Source organism: Asparagus officinalis, chromosome 2 (assembly GCF_001876935.1).
Source record: "Asparagus officinalis chromosome 2, Aspof.V1, whole genome shotgun sequence".
Lineage (NCBI taxonomy): Eukaryota > Viridiplantae > Streptophyta > Magnoliopsida > Asparagales > Asparagaceae > Asparagus > Asparagus officinalis.
The window spans coordinates 18,621,437-18,630,162 of record NC_033795.1 but is presented as its reverse complement, the minus strand read 5'-3'; positions in this window follow the sequence as shown (position 1 = coordinate 18,630,162).

Sequence of the window (8,726 nt, the reverse complement as noted above, 5' to 3'; positions counted from 1 at the left end):
TATATATGCAAGGATATATAAACTAACACAAGGGTAAACAATATGAAACAAGATAGAGGATGATATGATTAATGAGACAATAGCGATATGAGCAATGAGCACAAATATAAATAAACGCCAAAGCACACTCAGACACAATCAAATAATCACGGAGTTCGGACCTTCCATCCTACGTCTCTGCTCCCCACTCCCGGGGAGAAATCAACTATCACGACCGGGTTTTCTACGTTCACCCGAATAACGTTTACAACCACACTATGTCAGTTTTCAACATTCACCGATCAACTTATACAATCACTCACATGTTAGACCCTAGAGGGGGGTGATTAGGGTCTTATGCTAATTTAATCCGATTTAAATGCCAATTAAAATTAATTAACAAGTTGTATTCTTACAAGATAGATGTACAAGAGTTATAAGCAAGAATAAGCTATATACACAAAGTGATATATCCTATATGATGAAATATATATGCAAGGATATATAAACTAAGGGTGATATAAACATAAACAAGATAAACAAGATAGTGGACAAAGTGAACAATAGATAATGGCGACAAGAATGATATGAACAATAAGCACAAGTGAGACACCAAGACAATCACAAACACACAAAGATGATCACGGAGTTTGGACCTTCCGTCCTACGTCTCCGCTCCCACTCCCGGGGAGAATCCACTATCACAATCGGGTTTTTTACGTTCACCCGAATAACGTTTACACCTCATAATTTCTCTCACGGAGTTCGGTCCCCACGACCTACGTCTCCGCTCCTCACCTCGAGGAGATCTACACTATACACTCTCACAATGTGGCTACACTCCACCCTCACAATACGGTTTTCTAGTTCACCGAAAACTTCACAACACACTCAATGTAACAAATATAAATTTGTTCTCAACTATGGATGAGAACACAATGAAAGCTCACACTCAATGTTATAACTCTCACAATCCCAAATATATTATGAATGTAACTACAATAAGCTCAAGTGGGTGTGTGTAACAATGAGATAAAATCAAATCTAAACTCAATACAAAATTAGCTTTAATAGAGATGATAATTAACAAATAATTAATACATAAAAGCTAGAGTTAAGTTTAGGAAAACTTCTCTAGATGACAAGAGAGAGATGGATTGAATGTTAGAACTACAGCGGTCGACCGAAGAAAATCGCGGTCGACCGCGAGCAAAGAAAGAAGCGGAGAAAAGTTCCAGACAGTTCGTCGGTCGACCGGCGGAAAAATCGGTCGACCGGCGGTACTGTAGCAGGTACATCTGATTTTATAAAATTGGTTAAAAATAGTAAAACAGTTCTAAAAATTATGAAACTTTGAGCGAAGGTTCTAGACATGTATAAAAACATGTTAAAGAAATAATTTATGAAAAAGAATTTTCCAGTTGAGAGAAATAAATGTTTGAACACAGAAATACAATTTCTGAAAATCTGCTGTGATATACGATTTTGTAATCAATTAGGCACAGTAAATCAACTCCAAAAATAGTAAAAACTGGAGGAAAGTTTCTAAACATGTAGATAAACATGTCAGAGAAAGAATTTTTCAAATATCACTTCTCATTTGTGAAAACTCATCAGTTTTATAAAACATGCACGAACATGTGCCCGAACGAAAACGTGAATTTGTAAATTCCTTTAAACATAACAAATCAATTCCAAACTTGATGAAACTTTGAGAAATGTTTGCAAATGATATTTTGAACATGTTACAAAAAGAATTTTCCAATTTGCATTTCCCAATTATGAAATCTCATTATTTTGCAAAAGTGTTCAAAACATAAAAACCCAAAACCATGCATGTATATATATAACTATATATATACATAGAAACCAAATACGTGTGTGTATATGATATTGAGCTTAGAGTATCTAACACACATAAGTCTATAAACTGAGAATACGATATTTGAGCTTAGAAACCAAATACGTGTATGTATATATAAACATCAAAATCTAAAACACTTGTATGTATATATATATATATAACTAGATATATGCATAGAAACTAAATACGTGTGTGTATATGATATTGAGCTTAGAGTATCTAACACACATAATATAAAACCTAAACTAAATATACCAAAGATTGATCTTAATATTCAATAGGCTTGACTTGATATATTTGCGGATGAAGCTTGAACTTGATCTTTAACTTGAATTGCATAGGCTTCACCGACATTCCGCCAACCTCTTTTGGATATGATCGTTGAAGCGCAATCCATCCATCCTCCAACTACGTTGTTTGTCTACAATACATAGGAATACACAAACACTAGACAAACAACATTAGTAGTAAATTATTTGTAAATCATCATCAAAACAAGAAGGCCAACATCACAATGTCGGTTTTCAACGTTCACTCCTCACATTCGGTTTTCTAGTTCACCGAAAACTTTACAATCGACACTCTTGCAATCACACTCTACACCCTCACAAGTGTTGGACCTAGCCGTGTCTCCCTCAAATGCTCGGTTACAACCTCTTCCTAGGTTCGTCAACTGACGTCACTCCTCTTGGAACGATCCCCGACTCTCACCACACACTCCTCTCGGTGTACAAGTGTATTACAAAGTGAATCTCACAATTAGGCTCAATAAATGTTTGTTCTCTACTATGGATGAGAACACAATGAAAGCTCACACTCAATGTTACAACTCTCACAACCCCAAATATATTATGAATGCAAATACAATAAGCTCAAGTGGGTGTGTGTAACATTGAGATAAAATCAAATCTAAACTCAATATAAAACTAGCTTTAATAGAAATGATAATCAACAAATAATTATAAATAAAAGCTAGAGTAGAGTTTAGAAAACTTCTCAATAGATGACAAGATGGAGAGATGGAGATTGAAGCCCAAACAAGAAGGTGATCTCCTCCACTTGTGAAAACTTCTTCATAAACCAAACAAACACTAAAACACACTTAAACCCTTGTTTAAAACTTTCTTAAACTTATTTAAAATACTCTCATGGTTTTTTTGGAACTGAGATCACGAGGGTATTTATAGCCTCCCAAAACCTCAGCCAAAATCCCCAAACAAAAGACCAAAAAGCCCCAGCCAACGGTAACAAGAAATAGCCATTGGAACAAAACTGACAGAGCGGCGGTCGACCGCGGCGGTTGACCGCGGCGGTCGACCGCGAGCAACAAAAAACCAACAGAGAACTCCAGAGAGTTCGACAGTCGACCGCGAGAAATTTTCAGCTGACGGTCGACCATGACCGTCGACCGTGAAAGTTTCTGCTGCCCACTATGCAAAGGACTCAGGCGTGGTCGACCGTGGCGGTCGACCGTGAACTGATATATGAAAATAAAGTTCTGAAAACTGTTTTTCTTATTTTAAAACACTGTTTAAAAATATCAAATAAATTCTAAAAAATATAAAACTTTGGGAAATGATTATAGACATGATAATAAACATGCTACAATGACTGGTTTACAAAAAGGACTTCCCAAATGAAAAATATCACCATTTTATAAAATAGGCCAAAACATGAAAATGTAAACATGTGAATTTTGACATTTTTGCTAAACCATGTTTTGAAACTTTGCAAAATGATTTAATAAAGTATGTATATGATTATTGTTAAGTCCAAAAACTAAGAATACAATATTTTTACAAATACAATAGAAAATGAAACATATGAGTATGTATATGAATATGTATATGAAGCTTGAACTTGATCTTTAACTTGAATTGTACGATGCTTCACTCCACTATTCCGCCAACCTCCATTTGATATGATCGTTGAGGCTCGGTTCCATCCATCCTCCAACTCGTTGTTTGCCTAGAATAAATACGAAAACACAAACACTAGACAAACAACATTAGAAGTAAATTGTTTGTTAAACATCATCAAAACAAGAAGGCCAACAATCTCCCCCTTTTTGATGATGACAAACAATTTACAAAAAGGATATATGCATGAAAGGAAATGAATATACAATGTATAATATATCATGCATATAAACAAGAAAGAATATACTCACAATATTTCTCCCCCTTTAACAACATCAAAAAGGGGACAAAAGAATGAAGAGAGCGAAAGCTCCCCCTATCAATATGCATGAGTGAGTATAAAACAAGTATAAGGATTGCTCCCCCTATCAAAATGCCTTAATGAATATATGCAATGAATGCTAAGGCATACATATGTGAGAAAACATAGATGAAAAATATGCTAAACACTCCTCACATACAAAAAGACAATGAAGACACATATAAATATGTCATTATGAAGATAGTGTCTCATTACACTAATATAAAAACCATGTATAAAATAGATTTATGAAATCAAAAGAAAAAGAGCGTGAGAATCATGCAAAAATGTTTTCAAATGAAAACAAATCAATCAAATGAAATCATAAATCACAAGTAAATCATACAAGAACATAAAACTAAATCATCATTGATTTTCAAAAATCAAGAGAGACAACTATATCTAGTTTTTGAGCTAGTATCAACCCATATGAATATTTTAGCACCCGGTAAACAAGATTTGAGAATAAACACCCAATAATCCGGGGGGTTATATAAATACAAACCTCTCATCAAAACAAGATCAATAATCATGAAAACAAAAAAGATTTGAACAAAGAAAATTTGTTTTCATAACAAAAAGATTTTAAGACATAATTTTCAAAACCAAGAAAAGGAAAAGTAAGAACACTAAAATTCTTGGTTTAAAATTTAAATTTGTTTTGGTACCCAAGAACTCTTGGTACCAAAAGATTTAGGGACATGACCCCTATCATTATAGCTCAAAGCCCTTGGGTTATGAACCCATTTGGGCGCATTTAGTGCACTAACATGGTCAAAGTAATAATCACTCAAATGACCCTTCTGATTGCAATTTGTGTAATGAAAGAGATCCATTTGTTTTTGTGGACCATTAGCTCGTGCACGGGAATCATTTGCAAATAAAGATTTTCTTTTAAAATTATTTTGCAAATGAGAAACATTCTTAAACAATGGTCTATTTGGAACATATTGCAACATAGAAGTTTTTTGCATATCAAAACAAAATTTAGCAAGATGTCCAAACCTACCACAAACATCACATTTAAAAGCATGTGGTCTACTAGAAGCATTTGGCAAATGAGATTTCTTTTTCAAATCAAAACAATATTCCGCCAAATGACCAAAACGACCACAATGATCACACTTGAACACACTAGCATGCTTATGATGAACTTTGTGAGAATGAGCATGTGAATGTGTAAGTGATGAAGAAGCTACATGAGATGCACAAGGAGCATTAGAATTCTTATGTTTGTGTGCATCATAACAAAACTTAGCTAAATGACCTTGACGGCCGCAAATAGAACACTTATAAGTTTTGCTATACATGTGTGCATAATGAGTAGATGATTTTGATTTAGTCTTGGCACACATGTCCATAAGCTTCTTATGGTTATTAATGCATATTTTCAAAGTTGAATCTAAGGATGAAATACTATTTTTCATAAGATTCAAATCTTCATTTTTAGGCACATATGCATTTTTAGAAGTAGAACATAAATAATCATTTATAAAGGAAGCAGTATTATTTTGTATGTTCTTTACTTCTAACATGGCATTATCTCTTTCATGAGTTAAACTAGCAACGTTTGAAGTTAAAGAAACATGATCCAATTTTAATTTTTCATTGTTTTCTTTAAGGATCACATTTTCATTAGAAATAGTTTCAAACTTAGATGCTAACAACTCATGATCGGATTTCAAAATTTCATGCTTGCTTTGTAAATTAATGAAATCATTTTGCAATTTGTTAAAGGCATGTAATAATTTTTCACTAGCTTGTTCATAATAAACATCTTTTTATCATGTTTGCTCCACTTGGATTTCTCCAACGTGGGTACAATATAAGCACAATCAATGACTTCCTATAAATCGATATTTTTAGATTGAACAAATAATTTGAATCTAAAACACCATAGAGCATAGGGGAAAACATTGAATTTTGGAACAATACTAGAATCATAGCCTAAACAAGATGCATCATTCATAGCCATAATTTGTAAAAATATGCAAGCAAGATACAAATGTAATCAAAATAAGATTAGCACAAATAAGATAACTTGGATCTTTAACTCAAGGTGGTTAGACCTTAAATCAAAGAGCACCAAGATCTGATACCAATTGTTAGATCCTAGAGGAGGGTGATTAGGGTCTTATGCTAATCTAATCCGATTATATATCAATTAAAATTAATTAACAAGTTATCCTAGCAAGTATGAAATACCACAAGATGTATGAGCTAGGATAAGCAATGTAAATAATGAGAAATATCCTATATGATGAAATATATATGTAAGGATATATAAACTAACACAAGGGTAAACAATATGAAACAAGATAGAGGATGATATGAATAATGAGACAATTACGATATGAGCAATGAGCACAAATATAAATAAACGCCAAAGCATACTCAAACACAATCAAATGATCACGGAGTTCAGACATTCCGTCCTACGTCTCCGCTCCCCACTCCCAGGGAGAAATCCACTATCACGACCGGGTTTTCTACGCTCATCCGAATAACGTTTACAACCACACTATGTCGGTTTTAAACTTCACCGATCAACGTATACAATCACTCACAATGTCGGTTTTTAACGTTCACCGATCAACGTTCACTCCTCACATTCGGTTTTCTAGTTCACCGAAAACTTTACAATCGACACTCTTGCAATCACACTCTACACCCTCACAAGTGTTGAACCTAGCCGTGTCTCCCTCAAGTGCTCGGTTACAATCTCTTCCTATGTTCGTCAACCGACGTCACTCCTCTTGGAACGATCCCCGACTCTCACCACACACTCCTCTCGGTGTACAAGTGTATTACAAAGTGAATCTCACAATTAGGCTCAATAAATGTTTGTTCTCTACTATGGATGAGAACACAATGAAAGCTCACACTCAATGTTACAACTCTCACAACCCCAAATATATTATGAATGCAAATACAATAAGCTCAAGTGGGTGTGTGTAACAATGAGATAAAATCAAATCTAAACTCAATATAAAACTAGCTTTAATAGAAATGATAATTAACAAATAATTATAAATAAAAGCTAGAGTTGAGTTTAGGAAAACTTCTCTAGATCAAGATGGAGAGATGGAGATTTGAGGCCCAAACAAGAAGATAATCTCCTCCACTTGTGAAAACCAAAACAGCTTTAAACCAAACTCAAACCAACCATAAACCCTTGTTAAAAACTTTCTTAAACTTATTTAAAACACTCTCATGGTTACTGAGATAGAAGGGGGTTTGGGGGTTTATATAGGAAGAGGAAACAACAGTAAAAACCCTAAATAAATGACAAAAAGCCCAAAAAACCCCCAGCCAATGGTAACAAGAAATAGTCGTTTGAACAGAACTGACAGAGCGGCGGTCGACCGCGAGCAACAAAAAACCAACAGAGAACTCCAGAGAGTTCGACGGTCGACCGCGACAGTCGACCGTGAGAAATTTTTAGCTAACGGTCGACCGTGGCAGTCGACCGTGAAAGTTTCTGCTGCCCACTATGCAAAGGACTCAGGCGCGGTCGACCGTGGCGGTCGACCGTGAACTGATATATGAAAATAAAGTTCTGAAAACTATTTTTCTGATTTTAAAACACTGTTTAAAAATATCAAATAAATTCCAAAAAATGTAAAACTTTGGGGAATGATTGTAGACATGATAATAAACATGCTACAAAAATTAGTTTTTAAAAAGGACCTCCTAAATGAGAAATATCATCATTTTACAAAATTTTACAAAATAGGCCAAAACATGAAAATGTAAACATGTGAATTTTGACATTTTGGCTAAACCATGTTTTGAAACTTTGCAAAATGATTTACTAAAATATGTATATGATTATTATTAAGTCCAAAAACTAAGAATACAATATTTTTACAAATACAATAGAAAATGAAACATATGAGTATGTATATGAAAATATATTTGTTTTATATCTAAGTAGTTAAACCAAATCACAATAATAAATATGAAATATGTAATCTCATATTTATAAACATGAAAACCCCAAAACCATGCATGTATATATATAACTATATATATACATAGAAACCAAATATGTGTGTGTATATGATATTGAGCTTAGAGTATCTAACACACATAACATAAAACCTAAACTAAGTTACCCAAGCTTTGATCTTGATCTTCAATTAAGCTTGACTTGGTACACTTTACGGATGAAGCTTGAACTTGATCTTTAACTTGAATTGTACGATGCTTCACTCCACTATTCCGCCAACCTCCATTTGATATGATCGTTGAGGCTCGGTTCCATCCATCCTCCAACACGTTGTTTGCCTAGAATAAATACAAAAACACAAACACTAGACAAACAACATTAGAAGTAAATTGTTTGTTAAACATCATCAAAACAAGAAGGCCAACAAAGTGGACTTAACAAGAACCAAATTGGACTTAACACGTACCAAACTAGTTTTGTTCGTGTTAAGTCTAGTTTGGTTCATGTTAAGTCCAATTTGATTCGTGTTAAGTCCATTTTGGTTCCTATTAAGTCCAATTTGGTTCACGATATGTCTAGTTTGGTTCACATTATGTCCAATTTAGCTCATGTTAAGACCAATTTGGTTCATGTTAGGTCCAATTTGGTTCATGTTAAGTCCAATTTGATTCCTATTAAGTCTAATTTAAATCATGTTAAGCCTAATTTAAC